The following is a 19,958-nucleotide window of genomic DNA, read 5'->3' as shown; positions in this document are numbered from 1 at the left end:
GGCTGCAAACACAACAGATAGCCACAGCATATTCCACTCAACTAGCCCAATTGCTTAACGCGAGCACTCCTTGTCCCGATAACATAACAGCACAATGGCAACATATTGCCCACTCGTGCTGCTACCGAAGAGAAAAATGCGGCATATAGAGCTACTTTACAATCAGTAGCAACGCGTAGCGCACGATAGAGATATCGGGAGAAAAGGAGAGAAGAGAAACGTCTTTTCCGCAAGAAAAAGAGAGAAATGGAAAAGCGGGAGTGTGAAAAAATCGAGATGTACAGGAGCCAGAATGAAGTCCGAAAATTCTACCAAAGAGTGAAACATCAAACAGATGGCTTTGGTACAGGCACATCCTCCTGTAGAGACCAGCAAGGTAATCTGGCAACAGATACAGACAGCGTGCTCAGGATATGGAAGGAACATTTCTCCAATCTGCTGGTATCCAATAGTAGCGAAGACGATGATACCACAGATCCAATCCCAGAAGATGGTATAGAATGTATACCGCCCGGCCAAGATGAGGTAAAAACAGCAATCAACCGGCTGAAGAATAATAAAGCAGCAGGAGCCGATGGCTTACCAGCCGAGCTGTTTAAAACCGGAGGCGACGCGCTGATAAGGTGTATGCATCAGCTAGTTAGCACCATCTGGCAGGAAGAACGCGTACCCGACGATTGGAACCTGAACATCCTATGTCCCGTCCACAATAAAGGAGATAAGACTGTATGCTCCAACTATAGGGGCATAAGTCTTCTACCTATTGCCTATAAGATAGTGTCAGGGATATTGTGCGAACGACTAAAGCCAATGGCCAACGAAATAATTGGACCATACCAATGTAGCTTTAGACCTGGCAAGTCCACCATTGACCAGATATTTACCCTGCGGCAAATCCTAGAGAAGACCCAAGAGATGCAGATCGACACATTCCACCTTTTTGTCGATTATAAAGCAGCATTCGACAGTCCCCTCCGATCAAAAGTATTCCACGCAATGTCTGAATTTGGTATCCCCGCAAAGCTCATCCGGCTTTGTAAGATGACTTTAACTGATACTAGGTCCTTAGTTAAAATTGGAAAGAACCTCTCCGAAGAATTTTGTACCAAAAGAGGTTTCAGACAAGGAGACAGCCTTTCGTGTGACCTATTCAACATTTTGCTGGAAAAGGTAATACGAGATGCAAATGTCAAAAGAAATGGCACAATTTATACCAATAGCCACATGTTACTTGCCTATGCTGATGACATAGACATCATGGGACGATCAGTAAAGGAAGTAACTGATACCTTTAGGAAGGTCGAAGCAGAATCTGCGAAAGTGGGTCTGGCGGTAAACGGCGAAAAGACCAAATTGATGGTGTCGACGCGCAATGCGTCCATAGAGCTCGGCCCAACTGTGGAAGTTGGTACCTACAATTTTGAGGAAGTTAAAGACTTCGTCTACCTCGGCACTGCCATAAACACAACAAACAACATCAGTTGTGAAATAAGAAGAAGAATTGTATTGGCCAACAGATGCTACTATGGTCTAAGTAAGCAATTTAAAAACAAAGCCACATCTCGTCAAACAAAAATAAGACTATACAAAACGCTGATACTTCCCGTGCTAATGTATGGCTCCGAAGCATGGGTACTTGCGCAAGCAGAGAGGAAAATTCTTCGAAAGATCTACGGGCCGATTTGCGTTGACGGTGAATATCGACGTCGTATGAACCACGAGCTATATAAGCTATACAAAGACATGCATATAGTTAAACGTATCGAGATGCAACGATTGCGTTGGCTAGGCCATATCATGAGAATGAGCGATGATGAACCCGCTAAAAAGGCGTATGAATACATGCCACATGGCGGTGCACGCAGAATCGGCAGGCCTAAGCTTCGATGGAGGATACAAGTGGATGAAGAAATGAAAAGGCGCGGTATTCCAAAAAGTCAAGCGAAAACAGAGAGGAATGGAGATCTTGTCTTAGTTCGGTCTATGGAACAAATGTTCTGTAATGGGCCAACTAAGTAAGTAGGTTTGCGGAAGTGCATACTTCGCGAGATATGGGCCTTTCGGGTTTCAAAAATTCCTTTCCTTTCAAGGGATAATGATAATATGATTACCATTGCAGAGCTTACGGAATACACTGTCATATTCATAATTTTTTTAAAAAGCCAGCCCTAAGCCCGGTATGTAAGACTTTCTCCTATGGACAGTTGCAAATCTTTGGTAATGGGAACACAATCATTTAAATTATAAATTTTTCCCTAAATAGCCGGTCTTTGGACAGGGATTTAAGACTTTCTTATGTAGACAGGTGCAAATATCGGGAACGAAAACACAATTTTCTTTTAAATTATAATTTTTTCTCTAAATAGCCGGCCTTTAAGAAGGGAATTTTCGTCACTTCAAAGGCCCATATCTTGGGAAGTATGGACTTCCACAATAAATGTTATATATATACGAGGCCCCTCTCCGAGCATAAATTTTCACTCAACTGTATTTGTTGTAACCTGTTTCCGGGCCTATCTGTAGCTCTGGAAATGTGACTGATTCGATGCGATTTAATCACAAAGCTAGTGGAGTTTATTGAGTAGGTTTGAAAAGGTGCAGTGTGTCGTGTGGGTGATGTTTTGCACGGTTTCATCAATCATTGTCCTATAGCATTTGGGACGGCTCCACCAACCCGAGCGTAGTTGAGCCTACAATGGTTTGTCGTGGCATCTGACGCTCATTAGCAGTGATAGATGACGGATGTTCTCCGAGGATCGCATTCACAAGATAGTTGTTTATGGCATCTGCGACTGCTTCCGTGCGAATGCTTTTTAAACCTGCTTGATAGGCTTGTTGTTCTAGGGATGATGAAGATCCCTCTTGACATGCCTGAGAGGGGTCCTACCTTCCATATGGTCATTAAGATGGCGCTCACGGTATGCCATTGAGTTGCTGTATTGGAAGAATCTTGTAGATGGTCCACCATAAACATAAAGGGGTAACCTGTTGCAGTTCTCAGGGCGCCACTCTGACAGGTTTGAATAGATTTCCATCGCGTTGCGCTTACACTCGCGGACCAAACTGGGGCCGCATAGTTCACCACAGACCGACCTATCGCGATATATGTGGTCGACACGGTTTCTTTAATTGCAATTCAAGTGGTGCCGGTTAGGGACTTGAGGACCTTGTTTCAACATCTTAGCTTTTCGCAAATAGCTGTAGAATGCGCGGACGATATGAACATGCTGTCGAATGCGAAACCTAGAATTTTGGGGTACTTTGTGGTCGGATTCTGCTACCATGACATTCAAGTCAGTTCTTACCTCCACCGTTTATTTGGTAAAAAAATAGTGATAGATCAGTCAAAGATCAGCCTTTCACAAATGGCAACAGATAATGTACCTGACGCCGATATCGTACAATCATCCGCATACGTTACGATGTCAATACCGTCTCTATTGGGCTTTTGATGAGTCAAGCGCCACCATTACTGTTCTATCACACGGCATGCTCAGTAGTGGGATTCTCTAGGGCATTTTTTGGTTATCGACAAAAATCGGTAAAATGCTTATAGTTTCGGTAATTAACTATATTATTCCGTAAGTTAGCGACCAAAAAAGAGCAGTCGCAAAGTTCTACCGATAGCAACAGTGATGTCAACTTTCATTTGAACTTTTCATTCATAATTTTGCGTTTTAATTTGGCCGATTTTTGTCGGTAACCAAAAAATGCCCTAGATAATCCCACTACTGGTTGAGTCCTTGTCTAATATGTGTGGAGACGGCGTGCAGCGCTGTTGTCGTGCTGTGCTGCTTATGGAACCCGCGCTGATGATCGGCAACTGGATAACTATTTTTGACTGTGGTCGACAAATCACCTTTGCTGGTAACCTCGCCTGACTCCAATAGCTGGACCACTCTGTCCATTTTCCAGACTTCGGAAATGATGTGGGTGCCCGGCGACAGGTTGTGAACTTTAGTGAGATTATCGACTCCCGGCACATCCAGCTATTATAGCATTATATGGAGGTTCCATCAGGATCCAACGCTTTGGATGTTTTAGCGTTCCTGGTGGCATTCGCACCATCATCCACTGTAAATTGTGGTGTTTCATCCTCGGCATGCAAAGGTCTAATGCGTCGTAATAATCTTCTGGATAAAGTATCATTGAAAAAACTTGCGCACCTCTTCGGATAAGTCAGCATAATGTCGCCAAACGTGACTCAGGTCCTATCTTCCTTTTTCCCAGGGTTCGAGAGTAACTTTACCGTTGCCAATAATTCACTCATTCCGGCTGAAATGTTGCAAATCTTCAGATGATCAAACAAATAGTTTCGCTTATGCTCGACCAACCTGTCAATTCCCTGTGCCAGCTCCCTGACTCTGGGGTCACTGGGTTTGGCTCGACGAAGCTCATCACGCTCATCACGCTCATTTGCTAATTCTATCGCCTCTGCTGGGAAATTTGTTTCACTTCGAGTATTCAACCATTAGGTATAAGGTGAGCGGCCGCAGCAATGATGATATCTTTCTGCTACCCGAACATCAAACAGGTTGGAAAGGTCTCTAAAGCGGTGATTAGTGAACTCTCTAAAACTAGGGCAATTAGCTTTCCCATGATTGATGAAAGAACGGCGTTCAGAGGTAATGCAATTGGGCGGTCTGCATTATGAAGCCACTTATGGGGAGATGGTCTGATCCAAGAAAAATGACGGATGGTTATATCTGGCGAACTGTGACGCTCTTCGCTAATTCTTGTAGGAGCAAAATATAAGTTATCAATATGTTAAGCAATCACTATGCCCCTCATTGCCGAGGACCAAATGCCACAACTCATCACGAGCATTAAAGCATCTTAAAAAGAACCTGTTAATTTCCAGTGCCAGCTCCCTGACTCTGGGGCACTGGGTTTCGTTCGACAAAGCTCATCACGCTCATTTGCTAATTCTATCACCTCTGCTGGAAGATTTGGTCTCATTTCGGATAGTCAACCATTAGGTATAAGGCGAGCGGCCGCAGCAATAATGATGTATTTCTGCTACCCGTACATCAAACAGGTTTGACAGGTATCTGAAGCGGTGATTAGTGAACTCTCTGAAACTAGGCCAATTAGCTTTCCCATGATTGATGAAAGAACGGCGTTCAGAGGTAATCAAATCGGGAGTTCTGCTGATGGAGCCACTTATGGGGAGATGGTCTGATCCAAGAAAAACGACGGGTTGTTTTTAGACCAGGTGACACAATGTTTATATCTGGCAAACTGTGACACTCTCCGCTTATTCTTGTTGGAACGTCCTCATTGACCGTGCAAAACATAGAGCTATCAATGTGCTCAGTAAGCAATATACCCCTCATTGCAGAGGACCAAATGCCACAACTCATGATGAGCATTAAAGCAACTGGCATCTGTTAATGTCATCTTAAAAAGAAGTTCTGCTTATGCTCGACCAACCTGTTGATTTCCAGTGCCAGCTCCCTGACTATGGGGTCACTGGGTTTCGCACGACGAAGCTCATCACGCTCATTTGCTAATTCTATCGCCTCTGCTGGGAGATTTGGTCTCACTTCGGGTATTCAACCATTAGGTATAAGGCGAGCGGCCGCAGCAATGATGATGTCTTTCTGCTAACCGAACATCAAACAGTTTTGACTGGTCTCTGAAGCGGTGAATAGTGAACTCTCTGAAACTAGGTCAATTAGTTTTCTCATGATTTTTCAGACCAGGTGACACGATGGTTATATCTGACGAACTGTGACACTCTTCGCTAATTCTTGCAAGAACGTCCTCATTGACGGTGCAAAACATGAGCTATCAATGTGCTCAGCAAGCACTATACCTCTCTGGTCATTGGAACATCAAACAGTTTTGACTGGTCTCTGAAGCGGTGAATAGTGAACTCTCTGAAACTAGGTCAATTAGTTTTCTCATGATTTTTCAGACCAGGTGACACGATGGTTATATCTGACGAACTGTGACACTCTTCGCTAATTCTTGCAAGAACGTCCTCATTGACGGTGCAAAACATGAGCTATCAATGTGCTCAGCAAGCACTATACCTCTCTGGTCATTGCCGAGGACCAGATGCCACCACTCATGTCGAGCATTAAAGCAACTGGTATTTGTTAGTGTCATCTTGAAAAGAAAAATGGACGTTGTGCAAATACCAAATTCCAGACATAAATTGGAATACCTTTGAGCTTATGGGGTTTTTGCATTATAATAGACAAAAAGATATAAGAGTCTATCTGCATCTGTTGGGTTGTTTCGCTAGGTAAAAATCTGGCTAATATAGGATTTACCAGGCCAAAAGCCGCACTCATATGTCCCAATCATTTTTTATCATAGGCTTTAGTCGTTCACACAATAATGTGGAGACTATTTTTAGGCAATAGCTCCCTATTGCTTATGTCCCTTTAATTTGCATTTGGTTATACTTTCGTATGGGCAGGACATAGAATGAACACGTTTCGATGATCGGGTACTCATTCCTTTTACGAGATGGTGTTAACTACCTGATAAAGCTTGTCGCCTTCGATATTGACCACATCGGCTGGTAGAATTTTCACTCTTTTGCACCCTTTGGCAGAATTTTCGGACTTCGGTACACCTCGATTTTTTCACACTCCGGCTTTTCCATTTCACTGTATTTCATCCAGAAAAAACGTTACTCCTCTCTCCTTTTCACCCCATGCACGACACTCCTGGTCATGTTGATGAGAGAAGTCTCCCTTGTCCCGTTTGGGATATTTGTGGAACTATTATTATTATTGTTTGGAGTGGGCAGTATGCTATGAGTGGAATATTTTCATTGACCTGGTGACAGCAAGGTGCCCTTATGAATGTCGAGATTATTAAATCTGGTACTGCTAACTACCATGTTTTTGCCGCTGTTAAGTCTATCAGTCTCATTTAATTGTCAGACGTTTCACTGTGGGGACTGAATTTCCCGACTTTTAGGCCTAAGATATCCTCCTTTCCAATGTTGGCATTAAAATCGCCTAGAATAATTTTAATGTCATGGTCAGGACATGGGCATATGTTTTTGTAAGAGCTTGTAAACGATATCTGTAGTCTGCTCGTCATCCACCTGGACGAAACTGGACACCAGATGTTTTAACCTCCTCTAGTAAGTGTCCGAGCATTCGATGTGTAGATTCGCAGGTCATGGTCCTTAATATGTTTGAGGGGGTTGTCAACTTTAGAGGTAGTTGTATTCAATTCATATTTGTTTTCTATGTCTTTTTATTGGAATGGGTTCCAATTGAGTTGAAAGAGGGGTCAAGATATGTCCTTGACTTTGGCTTGTTTAAGCCAGTGTCTTTCATTCCCTACGTTACATGCAATTAAGGCTACTTAAGGTTAATGTGGAACCAAAAATAAATCATGGAATTTGTTAAGTTAAATCCGTTATACGATATGCGAAATGAAAACTCTTACAAAATTATAAAATTACATAATTTTAGAATTTAGCCGCAGGACCGTTCCTTGGTATTTATTTTCTCCTACGTCAGTCAGGAAAATGTAATCTTTAACAAACCGAAGAAGGAGTTGAACGCACCTTCACGTCCATATAACACAAATTACACACACTTCCAGTGTAAGAAGCAAACAAAATGAAACACTGAATATGTTTTATTGCTGACAGAAGAAGATGAAAAGAAAATGTGTCATAAAAAGTAACATTCGTAATGAAAAATATAATTCAAATGTAAACTCAAATAAAATCTTTTATTATTCTAATCATATTACATGAAAATAAGAATTTTTTATTGTCTAGGGACTTATCAAAAATTGCCTTAGAAATGCAAGACAAAAGCTCTGATAATTGTATGTGTGTATATTTCGCATGTGTTTTGTAATATTTTGTGATTGTTTTGCCTGCTATAGTAAACAAAATTAAATTTTTGCTTTTGGGATTTGTAAATGTAAAACATAGACATGCCCCCGAGGACATTGGTTTAATATGTGCTTCATAAGCATGGCGAATTTGTTTCTTCGAAAGAATTGGAATAAGGCTACAATATAGGAAAATTAAGTAAACAAAAAACACAAAACCTCTTCAATATAATGGCTTCTATCTGCAAATGTGTGTCTGGAATGGGGCAGATTTTCGGACATATGGAACTCTTACATTGAAAAATTAGGAATCCACCGAAGCCCCATATATTCAACCATTATGCTACGTGAAACGTAGCATCAAAATCACAATCTTCTGATACAGAAGGACAAATACAAATAAAGGGAAAAAAACTGTCTTAGCATTTGTAATAAAGCATTGTAAAATAGGGTTACCAGCCTAGTCGGACTATAGGAAAGGTTTGGAATTAAATAACTAACTTTAAAATAAATAATTCGAATATACAATTTTCGAATGATTGTGATATAAATGATAGTTTCCAAGTTTAGCCTTCGTCCACCCACTAAAATAGCATTCTAATATGCCTGATGATCGGTCCACCACGCGTGAAACGTAGCATAATGGTTGAATGTATGGGGGCTTCAATGTACCTCCTAGGTCATAACAGCTCAACTCGAAAGAGAATTAATTCAAATATCACTCTAAAACTGACCTTCGCCTTAATAAGGCAAAACAAAAAATTTCATTTTAGTTCATAATATTTTATGGTGGAAGGCATAAAAAGTTCGGCGGAGCCGCATTTAAAATGTTTTTACCTGTTAGATATTTCCTATTGAAAAATACATTATTAAAAAAGTTCCAAAACAAATCATGTTGCTTTGGTGAACTATAATGCTAATATAATTATTCGAAGCTCATTTATAAACGTTAGACTTTATTCTATCGGATATCAAACAGAAACATTTAAAATTACAATATCTCGCAGTAATATTGTACCCATTCCATTTTCAGATTTTTTCAACGAACAAAAGAATATGTTATAGGTATAGTTACTTCAAGTATAACGATACAACCAACGAAAATGTCAGTTTTCTCTCTAAAGCATGACTATTTGCACTTGTACCAAAAATAACTATCCTTTTGCATAAACAAATTGATAATAGCCTGACACAGGGTTGTGTAGAATAAAATATTGTGTAATATTATCCTTAAAAGACGAAAAACTGCATTACATACCGACACTACATATAATAGCACGATACTTACATATACATATGTAATATGAAGCATTTAATCCATTCATCAGAATGCCTGCATGTGTCGAGATGATACATGGAACATGGGATATGTTCCATTGACATACATTAAAACATATGTATGTATGTATATTTATAGTACGGTTTGTGATGTTTACTCTCCAGTATAATTCGAAAACTTTATAATTATTACAAAGTGCCTGTAATTAGTAATGAGAGTATCTGAAATCTGTATTAGGTTCCAGTTCTCTTAGTAAACCCACACTTGTGCAGCTGCCAATGGTTAGACTGTGAAGTGAAGAGATCCTCCTCACTGCCTTCATATTAAAACATAATTTTCAAATGTTGTTGATGACCTCCAACAACATGAATATTGGCTAATGGCTAATATGCATGGGGTTACATGAGATTTCGTTATAATTATTAAGTACAACATTTAGTAAAGGGGGTTTTAATGTTTTTACTTCGTTGTCGGTTTTCTGTAATTGAAGATGAAAAAGATGTTAATGCTGTGGTTGGTGTTGAGAGAGTTGCTTTAAATTAAATTAAAAAGCAGTGAAATATGAAAATGTTTTCTTTTTTGAGTTTTGGGTCAAGCAAAAAAACAAAGACATAGACCACTCAGAGGAACTCTTATTTTCAATATATTTATTTTCTCCCGGGATGTCTATCTCGGCAATCTTTACCATGGTGAAAACCTTGCATCCTGTTAATTCGCTTCCGGTTCTGAGGTTTCCAATACACCAGAGCTATTTCAGGAATTAATTCAATTTGCAATTGGTGCTACATATGGCAATGAGTTAATATGCCAAACCAAGTAATGTGCTTGAATTTTGTCCTGTCCGCCAGATGTTAGGAGCTGATCTTTGTTCTAATGAATTGTTAAATATTTATTGTTCCATTTGTCCTGGAGCGTTACTTCCTCAAAATACTGTCTTTGGCTGGTTTGTCACAGGTCCTATCCCAGCAGCACAAGTTCAACATTTCGCCCTAATGTTGAGGTAGGGGAGTAAGAAAAACTTAACCTGACCCTTTAGAAACTCGGAGAATTTGAAGAGACTCCCAAACGGAAAATCTTATCCCTATAGGGCCGTTTTGCGAGAAGAATCACGTTCGCACTACTAGTAAGGATTAGATAATCTCGCGAATCTAGGGAGAATCTCGCGCCAATGTCTTCAAATGGAATGAGAATTGCCTATCGGGCCGTTTTGCGAGAAGAATCACTTTCGCACTACTAGTAAGGATTAGATAATCTCGCGAATCTAGGGAGAATCCTGCGCCAATGTCTTCAAATGGAATGAGAATTGCTTATTGCAAGAAGCGAGAAGTAGAAATAATTTACGATCAAATATTGTCGTAATATTTCCAACATCACCTCACCGGTATCTGCTTCAAAGGCTGTTCATTTGTGTTATTTGTCCCGTGATAAATCTTGAAAGCGGAGCACAAAGCTTATAGTAGGAGTTAATGCCTCAAATAGAACTTCGAATGACCAGAGTCTTAACGATATGTTTTGCACGTAGAGCCGCAGTTAGATGAAATAGGCATTTTGTTCCTCCGTTGACGTATTCAAATTCGTACTTAACTCGGACAATGTATGGGAAAATCCCATTCCTCTTCAGCGAATTAAATTGTTTGACGCCGTCGATTGGTTTGGCTCATTGATTGTTAGTGCGAAAAAATGCAGAAGATTTGGCTGGACATCATTAGTAGTGGCGATTCGCTTTTGGCAAATATTGAGGCTGAACATAGAAGGGGGGTCGAATCATGTACCATGGATACCTAGTTGGATTCAATATGTCCCAGAATTTTCTGCTGAACTCATTGTCTTTTCCGATGGCACGGAAAAGGGTTTGGTCTACTGTCTATCACAACATGATCAAGCTGGTTTTTATAGCCTCCACCATAATATGGAGGGTATAATTAAATTTTTCATTCCGTTTGTAGCACATCGAAATATTCATCGGATACCCTATAAAGTATATATATTCTTGATAAAGTATATGGGGAATTCCAAGTGAAATCGGACAGTTCGGAGAAAAGTAATTTTTGATTTCAATTGTTTTTGGTTCAATTAATGCTCCTAGCCACAGAACATTTTAGTATATTTTAAATTTTTTTTTTGACCAACGGTACAGAGATATCGCCTATTGAAATTATCACATTTTTAAAGAACTATGTCCAAATAAATACTCATAACTTCTTTAATATTGGTCCAAATGGGACCATCTTTTATTTGAATTGTTTGTTTTCTCATCAGCTATCGAAAGAAATACTTAAAAGAGAAATGCACAGTGGGCTTCAATGCAATTTTCGGGATTTAATATTTAAAATCAATTTTTAAATATGATTGTACCCTTCGATTTTTTCAAAAAAATTATATGTTAAACTACGTTCAATTACAAAAATTTTAAGCTCTAAATCGTAATGGGATGCGAATAAATACTATTTTTTCTGAATTTTTTAAAATTTGTCAATTTAATTTTTCCAATATTAAAGAAGTTATGAGTATTTATTTGGACATAGTTCTTTAAAAATGTGATAATTTCAATAGGCGATATCTCTGTACCGTTGGTCAAAAAAAAATTTAAAATATACTAAAATGTTCTGTGGCTAGGAGCATTAATTGAACCAAAAACAATTGAAATCAAAAAATACTTTTCTCCGAACTGTCCGATTTCACTTGGAATTCCCCATATATATTCTTGATAGAGCTTTGTAATTAGGTATAGAAGTTTCTATTACTCCTAGAATGTTTGGTATTGATAATGGGCTACATTGGTCCACGTTCCAATATAGCCCCCATAGAACGGTACCATCCGATTTTCGGTATTTTGAAGGTTCTATCTTCATTATCACACCGAAATTGCTGAAATTAGTTACTTAATCTTCGTTGGGGGTATAAGACTTTCCCACAGAATTTTGTCGGTACAGGTCCACGCCTTCATATACCCCCATAGAACGGTACCTCCCGATTTTCGGTATTTTGTAGGTTACGGTCACAATAATCAATTGAAATGGCTGAAATCTGGTATGTAGTCTTCGGTGTGGGCTATTCAATTTTCTCTTCTAAATTTGTCGGTATAGGTCCACGCCTTCATATAGCCCCCATAGAACGGTACCTCCCGATTTTCGGTATTTTTAAAGTTGTGGCCTCAATATTCATCCGATGTGGCTGACATTTGGTATTTAGTCTTCGTTGGGGGCATACAAAACTTTCACATAGAAATTTGTTGGTACAGGTCCAGTGGACCTGGTCCACGCCGTAATACAGCCCCCATAAAACGATACCACCCGATTTTCGGTATTTTGAAGGTTTTAGCTTCATTGTCACACCGAAATCGCTGAAATTTGGTACTTAGCCTTCGTTAGGGCATACAATTTCCCCTCAGAGTTTTGTTGGTATGGGTCTACGTCTTTATATTGCCCCCAGAGGACGGTACCTACCGATTTCCGGTATTTTGAAGGCCGTTGCCTCAATATTCCTCCGAAATTGCTAAAATTTGGTATTTAGTCCTCATTTGAGGTATAGTATGAAATTTGTCGGTATAGGCCCACGCCTTCATACAGCCCCCATAGAACGGTACCTCCCGATTTTCGGAATTTTGAAGGTTGTGGCCACAACAACCCTCCGAAATGGCTGAGATTTTGTATTTAGTCTACGTTGGAAAAAAACACTTTCCGAATGAATTTCGCCGGTATATGTCTACGTTCCAATATAGCCCCCATTGAACGGAACCTGCCAATTTTCGTAATTGTGAAAGATGTGACATTTGTGAAATTTGTTAATTAGTCGTTCATGGGGTTATAAAATGTTTCAGAAAAGAATTATCAGTATAAGTCCACGTCATTCTTATATCCCCCATAGCGTACCTCTTACTGAAATATGGGAAATTTGGTATTTAGTCTTCTTGGAGTCTAAAAACTTTACGCCAGAAATTTGTCGGTATAGATCGGCGTTTTGATATAGCCCCCATGGAACGGTACTTCCCGAATTTCGGTTTATTGAAGGTTAGCGACATTTATTTACCGAAATTGCTGAAATTTGGTATTTAGTCTTCTTCATAAACGAAAGAAACTAATTGTTCCAATTTACCTAAATACCACTCGTGGTGGAGGGTATACAAAGTTCGGCCCGGCCGAACTTAAATCCGTTCTTACTTGTTGTATCTTGATCTTGAGTAGGAGGATCAAATCTCAAAGCACAATACCGATTTTTGGTATTCTTTCAGTGCGTTCATAGCAATCCGATCATATACTGTTTCTAGGCGGATTCACCTTTCTGCCGGGACACGAACCAGATGAGTCTTATGTTAAAAAAAAACAACTTTACTTTTGTGTGGATTGTAGGAATTCTTTCCAAGACATTTCCTGATCAGATATGGCCAGTCGGAAACAGTGAAGTATATGACACACATTTCCGACTTTTAACACATATGTATGTATACAACGTCGATATTTATTTTTTTGTTAATCGTAAAAGATGATTATCTCTTGTCATTTTTCTATTTAGTGGCATTGCGAATCAAATTTTTATAAACTCTTGGTCCCCCCTTAAGTTTGATACAAACTTACAAATACCTACAAAAATAGTGTACTATGAAAAACAAGGAATAAGAAAAAAAACCGTCATGATCTGCGAATCTGCATCTGGAATGTACGGACTCTTTACAGAGTGCGTGAAGTTTGTTCACCGGCGGATGTCTTGATAAGTACAAAGATGATATTCTCGCCTTACAGGAAGTGCGAAGGAATCGAGAATAGGTAAAGATTACAAACAACTACGTACGCATTATATTTCAGCTGTCATGAAACGAAATATGAGCTAGTTTTTGGATTTATGGTAACTTGGAGGCTTTAAAATCTGGTCTCGAGCTTCACTCCGATTGATGAGAAAATTGTCACAACCCGTATAAAAGCAAAGTTCTTTAAAATCAGTGTCATCTGCGCCCATTCCCCGACCGAATAAATGGATGAACAGACCAAGAATATAATTTAGAAGCGCCTAGAGGGAGTCTATGACCGTTTCTCTGGTCATGACATTATGATTATTCTAGCAGATTTTAATGCTAAAATTGCGAAAAAAAATATTTTTGGCCCCATGGTCGGCCTTCATGAAGTAACATCCGATATCGGAATGGGGCTGATCGATTTTCTGGCAAAAAACATTTTTCGGCAAAAAACGTGGTAGTGAGCAGCACCGGGTTGCAACACCTCGACATACACATGGCCAAGTGGATGTCCCCAGATTGGAAAACCAGAATCTAGATTGATCATGTTCTGATGGACGGAAGACATTCTTCCAGTGTGTTAGATGACCGATCGATTCGAGGAGCGAACATCGATTCGGACCATTTCTTTGTAGCAGCCAAAGTAGGCACTCGTCTTAATATTGATGACGGAACCTGCAAATACAAAAGATAGTACAAGCCTATTCCGCTGAACTGACTTTTATGCTGGAAGACGGCACTTCTTGTCCCGATAATGTGGAAGCGCAGTGGCAAAGAACAGCCCACTCTTTTTAAACTGCCGCAAAAGCTATTTTTGGGTACGTTGCATACACAGCATGCGAAGCGCCAAGGGTAAATATATGGAAAAGAGAAGGGGGATGAAACGTATTTCCAGGAGGAAGAAGAATGATCAGGAAAAACGTGAGTGTGAGAAACTCTAGATATTCACAAGTCAGGAAGAAGTCCGAAATTTTACCACAATATAAAACCCCAGAATGCAGGGATATTCTTCTGAAAAGATGTTGAAGGTAACCTGGTAAGGAAAATTTCATCAAGCTTCTATACCAAATATGGGCGGCGACGAAGATACCCCGGAACCAATCCCAAACGACGACATTGAATGTTTACCACCTAGCCAGAGTGATGTCAAGACAGTAATTAATAGGCTGAAGAGAAATACGGCAGTAGAAGCTGATGGGCTGCCTGCAGAACTGTTAAAGATCGGAGGCGCCATGCTGATAAGGAGTATGTATCAGTTGATTGCACTATGCGACACGAAAATTATTAACCATATTCTGATATCGCAATGTGATAGAAGACCAAAAAAGAGAAGACACATGTGTCGCCCTTGATCAGATTCATATCTGTAGACCAAAACCCGAGAAAAAATGTTGAAAGAAATTTTAACTTGGCCATTTTGACCTTGATGGTGAAGTTTGATGGCTTTGATGATAGAAGAACTACGACTTTGCCTCTGAGATTATATCAAATTTGTTAACGGTTTGGAAGATATAATCCCTATAAAATGATCATTTTTACATCAATGCCCCAAACCATTAGAGGCCTATAACCGCCTATTGTCAAGATAGAGAAAAACGGCGAAACACGTATCTTCTTCTTTTTGCGGTGTCAGAAAACATCAATCAAAAAATTACATACAGTGTTGGCAAAATTTGGCTGGAGGAATGCATACCCTACGATTAAAACCTCAGTTGGCTATGTGCTGTGCCTAAGAAAGAAGATAAGACGAAATGTGCTAACTGCAGAGTATAAGTCTCCTACCCATCGCGTATAAAGTGCTGTCGGTCGTATTGTCTAAACGGCTAAAACCTATGATCAGTGGTATAATCAGGTGATACTAATGAGGTTTTGGACCTGGGAAATCTACAATAGGCCAAATTTTCATCCTACGCCAAATCTTAGAGGAGGTCCATGAAAAACATATCGACACATACCACCTATTCGTCCATTACAAAGCCACTTTCGACAGCCCAATAATGTCAAAAGTGTTCGAAGCCATGTCTAAGTTTGTTATCCCTGATTAAATTAATTAATACGATTATGCAGAGTGACATTAACTGACACGAGATCAGCTGTTACAATTGAAAAAAAAAACTCTTCGAAACTTTCAATAGCAAACGAGTTTTCAGACAAGGTGACACTCTATCGTGTATAGGTCACACGTTAACATCTTGAAAGATTTATGGACCAATATGCGTTGGCCGGTGAATACCGACGTCGTATGAACCACGACCAACCTCGATATAGTAAAACATATTGGGCTTCAACGATTGCGTTTGCTTGGTCATGTAGGCAGGTTGGATAAAGATGCTCCCGCCAGATAGGCATATGAATACGAACCAGTCGACTATATACGCCCCAAGGGAAGGCCAAAACTCCAAAAAAGACACGTTGGCTTCAAGCCATTTTTACCCATTTTTTACCCTCAGCCTTTAGGGTATAAACACTTTGATACGACAAAAATGTGCCTCATCGAAATAGCGGTTTTAGATCCCAAGTATGTTTAGGCGAAATTCGGTTCAGATAATTTGGAGTCCAATTAGCCATGTCCGTCCGTCTGTCTGGCTGATGCGCACGATTACTCTCGAAGGGACCAACCGATTCGAACCAATTTTGGGTATCGTGATATTTTGTCCAAATTGAAATTTCTTCAGTAGGTTGTCCTTGCGGCTTCCTTTGTTTCTTGTCCAAGTCCTGACGGCACTAACAAAAATGCAAATCCGCAATATAATTCTCGTAGGGAGTTTCTGATTGGTGCAGACTTTGCGTATTATTATTTTTTCGTATTATTTCATCCAGTTATGTATCAGGTGTGAACCCACACAAAATTCGGAAAAGTGAAGTTTAAGAGCTCCTATCTTCCAAACTTAGTTTAACGTTATTTAATATTTCGAGTCCTATATGAAGATTTGGTTACTAAAAATGTTTGGTATATGTCAATGATATGTGTGTGTGTGTTTAGATATATCTCCGTCAGCACAGCTGACTGACACTTTCTTACTTGTTTAACATAAATGCAGCCACATCTTCCACGCAAATTAACTGTGAAGGCCAATATTTTTTGCCAAGTCTAAAAACATTTCATATTATCCAAACATATTTAAATTGTATAATATACAACCACAATTCGCGATTTATAAAAGGGTAAACATTGGATTCAACTATGTTAAATTTTAAAAAATATTGCCCATATACACCTTTATACGGCAAAAATGTGTCTCATCGAAATAATCGTTTAAACCCCAAAAAATCGTGCTAGATCGCACGGTCGCCCTTGTAATATTGCCCTTGTATTATTCAAAACGTTGTTTAAGTTCGAAGATGGGTCATATCGATCAACTTCTTCGGTTACGTGAAATTATGTTCACGATAACTCCCGAAGGCATTAACAAAGTTGGTTTAAACATTGTGTTTAGGTGATAGCTCAGAAAGGCCGCAGAGAATAGTTGTTGTTTGTGGAGATGAGCAATGGTGATACAAACCCGAGTGTAACCGATAGGTGAAAGAGGAGAAAATAAACCACAAATGTTTTTAGTTTGTATAATAATAACAATGGTGTGTAGGTGATTTATTTAGGCGAAAAGTACTGATGACTTTACCTCATGTGGATGAGACGCGTTACAATTCGCGAGTAAACCGAGAAGTACTTCCGTACTGGTGAAGAGATGACTTATAACTAATTTGTGTATAAAAACCGAAAGTAAATCAAGGCTGAGGCAATCACTGCTTATTGGAAAATTCTCACTACGATCCGCGCTGAGCGAATACAGTTCCAGGGAGAAATTGCAGAGAAATTCCACTACCAATAGAGTACTCTCTACGATCCGCGCTGAGCGAACATAGTCTCTGAGAAGATTTGTAGGGCAATGATGGGAAATATCACCCTACGGTCAGCAGTAAGCGAACATAGTTTCTCAGAGGGTTTGTAGAGAGCACTTAAGGAAGGGAGACCTCTCTGCGATCCGATCTAGGCGAACTAAGGCTCCCTGGAGATTTGTAGTGAAAATACCAACAGAGAGTTTCTAACTTAAACACATTGCATATCGTAAGTGTCTGCGTGATATAGATCAAGTTCAAATATGAACTATATCGGTCCACTCCTTCAAAACAAAATTTCGGAAATATGCAGTTTACGAGCTGCTCCCCAATCGCTTTGATTTTTGTTGCAGCAACTTGTATTTGCTGCCCCCACATTACCACGGTATGAATTTTTTCAGGGGAAAGTCCATACTTCCCGAAAAATGGCCCGAAATGTGTAAAAAACAACATCAGAAGTTATGAGTTTGGCTTTGAACGCTTACATGCCGTCATAAAATTTTTTCATACATATCGCTCATTTACTCAAAGAGTGACATAACTCAAAAAATGCGTTTGCCATAAATCAACAATAAAGGTTTTTGGGTTTATTAGGCATAGAGATGGTATTTACCGGGTATTTAACCACAGGGTGGGTAAATACCCATTTGTGGGTATTTATTTGGGTATTTACTACATTGAATCGCAAATACAGCATCTTACACCCTTTTCCTGGGTTTCGACATTTCCTGAGTATTTAAGCCATGAAAAACTTCTCTACAAGTGGTGTCGTAAGACACGCCGTACCAATTGACGTAGGGTGCCAACATTTTCCTCAAATCTTTTTTATACCAATAGAACTTTAGGAATTGAAAATGACGGTTTTATGTCCATGTTTTGATATAGCACCCACCTTTGAGCCATATTCTGGCACCCTGCCTCAATTGGTTTGGCAATTAAATATTTTTTACCCACCATCGTCGGTTATATGGAGCTACCCCCAAACGTGGACCTACGTTGACAAATTTTTGCGAGGATATTTTGTGTATATTGAGGACTCACTGTGCCAAATTACAGCCAATATGATTGTAAAATGTGGCTAATTTGGTAAAAATACCTTAAATCGGGAGATACGGTTATATGGGGGCAATATTAAAACATGGACCCAAACCCCTCATTCCAATTCCTAAAGTTCTGTTGGTATAAAAAACATTTGAACCAAATTTTGGCACCCTACGACAATTAGTTTGGCAGTTATATAGTTTTTACCCACCATTTGGGTAAATACACGGGTATTTACCCAAGTATTTACCCACGTGTTCAGAATACTATAAAACAATCAATTTTAAAACGCTTTCACAGCCCAAATCCAATAAATAGGTGTAAGATGCTGTATGTACAATTCAATATAGTAAATACCCAAATAAATACCCACAAATGGGTATTTACCCAATTTACCGGGTATTTAGCCATTGGGTATTTAACAACTGTCCATTTCTAATTAGGCAATAAAACACTTCAAATCATGCTTGAAATTGCACAACAATTTAGAACTGATATCAGGCTAGCTCTTTACAAAAGATGGTCCAAATGGTTACTTTGTTTCTTGTGCGGTGATCTTTTTAAGTTGGGAAGTCAAATTTCAATCGGCAACTTAAAACGCGCTTTTCTCGAAACTTTATTTTTTGTGATGTGTCAAACTTTGAGTAAATGAGCGATATGTTTTTCAAACCCCATGTAACGTGACCGATACATGTTACCGGTTATATATGTTATTAAATATTTATTTTTTTTCCTTTCTTGGTTGGTTTTTATATGGCCCAACTTAATATATACCCCACCTTAACGTACTATGGCAATTCCCGTTCAACATGTACTTGCCATTGGTATACATGCATCACAAAACCTCGAATCTTATTTGACAACCGATATTATAGAATTATTTTTCTTCAGTGTATAGAAATGTGAACTATCTTCAAGCTATGAGGAAATAATTCTCAATCGCTTTATTTTACTCCCTAGCTAAATATTTCGGTTTTTAACACCAAGGGTCGTCAAGTGCTGGAGTTACCCGAGTACGAAATATTTGATTTGTGGCAGTGTCCGCAGTCGGAAGATTTCGTACAAAACCCAAGGCCTTGGTTTTGCGATTCGTTCGCTTCCGCGATTAGTTCGCTTCCTGCGATTCGTTCGCTTCCTGCGATTCGTTCGCTTCCTGCGATCCGCTCGCTTCCGCGATTCGTTCGCTTCCTGCGATTCGTTCGCTTCCGCGATTCGTTCGCTTCCTGCGATTCGTTCGCTTCCGCGATTAGTTCG

The sequence above is a fragment of the Musca autumnalis genome, unplaced genomic scaffold (assembly GCF_047663935.1).
Source record: "Musca autumnalis isolate F117 unplaced genomic scaffold, ASM4766393v1 scaffold_2, whole genome shotgun sequence".
In the NCBI taxonomy this organism is placed as follows: domain Eukaryota; kingdom Metazoa; phylum Arthropoda; class Insecta; order Diptera; family Muscidae; genus Musca; species Musca autumnalis.
The sequence above is the reverse complement of the archived record's forward strand: the minus strand, read 5'-3'. Positions refer to the sequence as shown.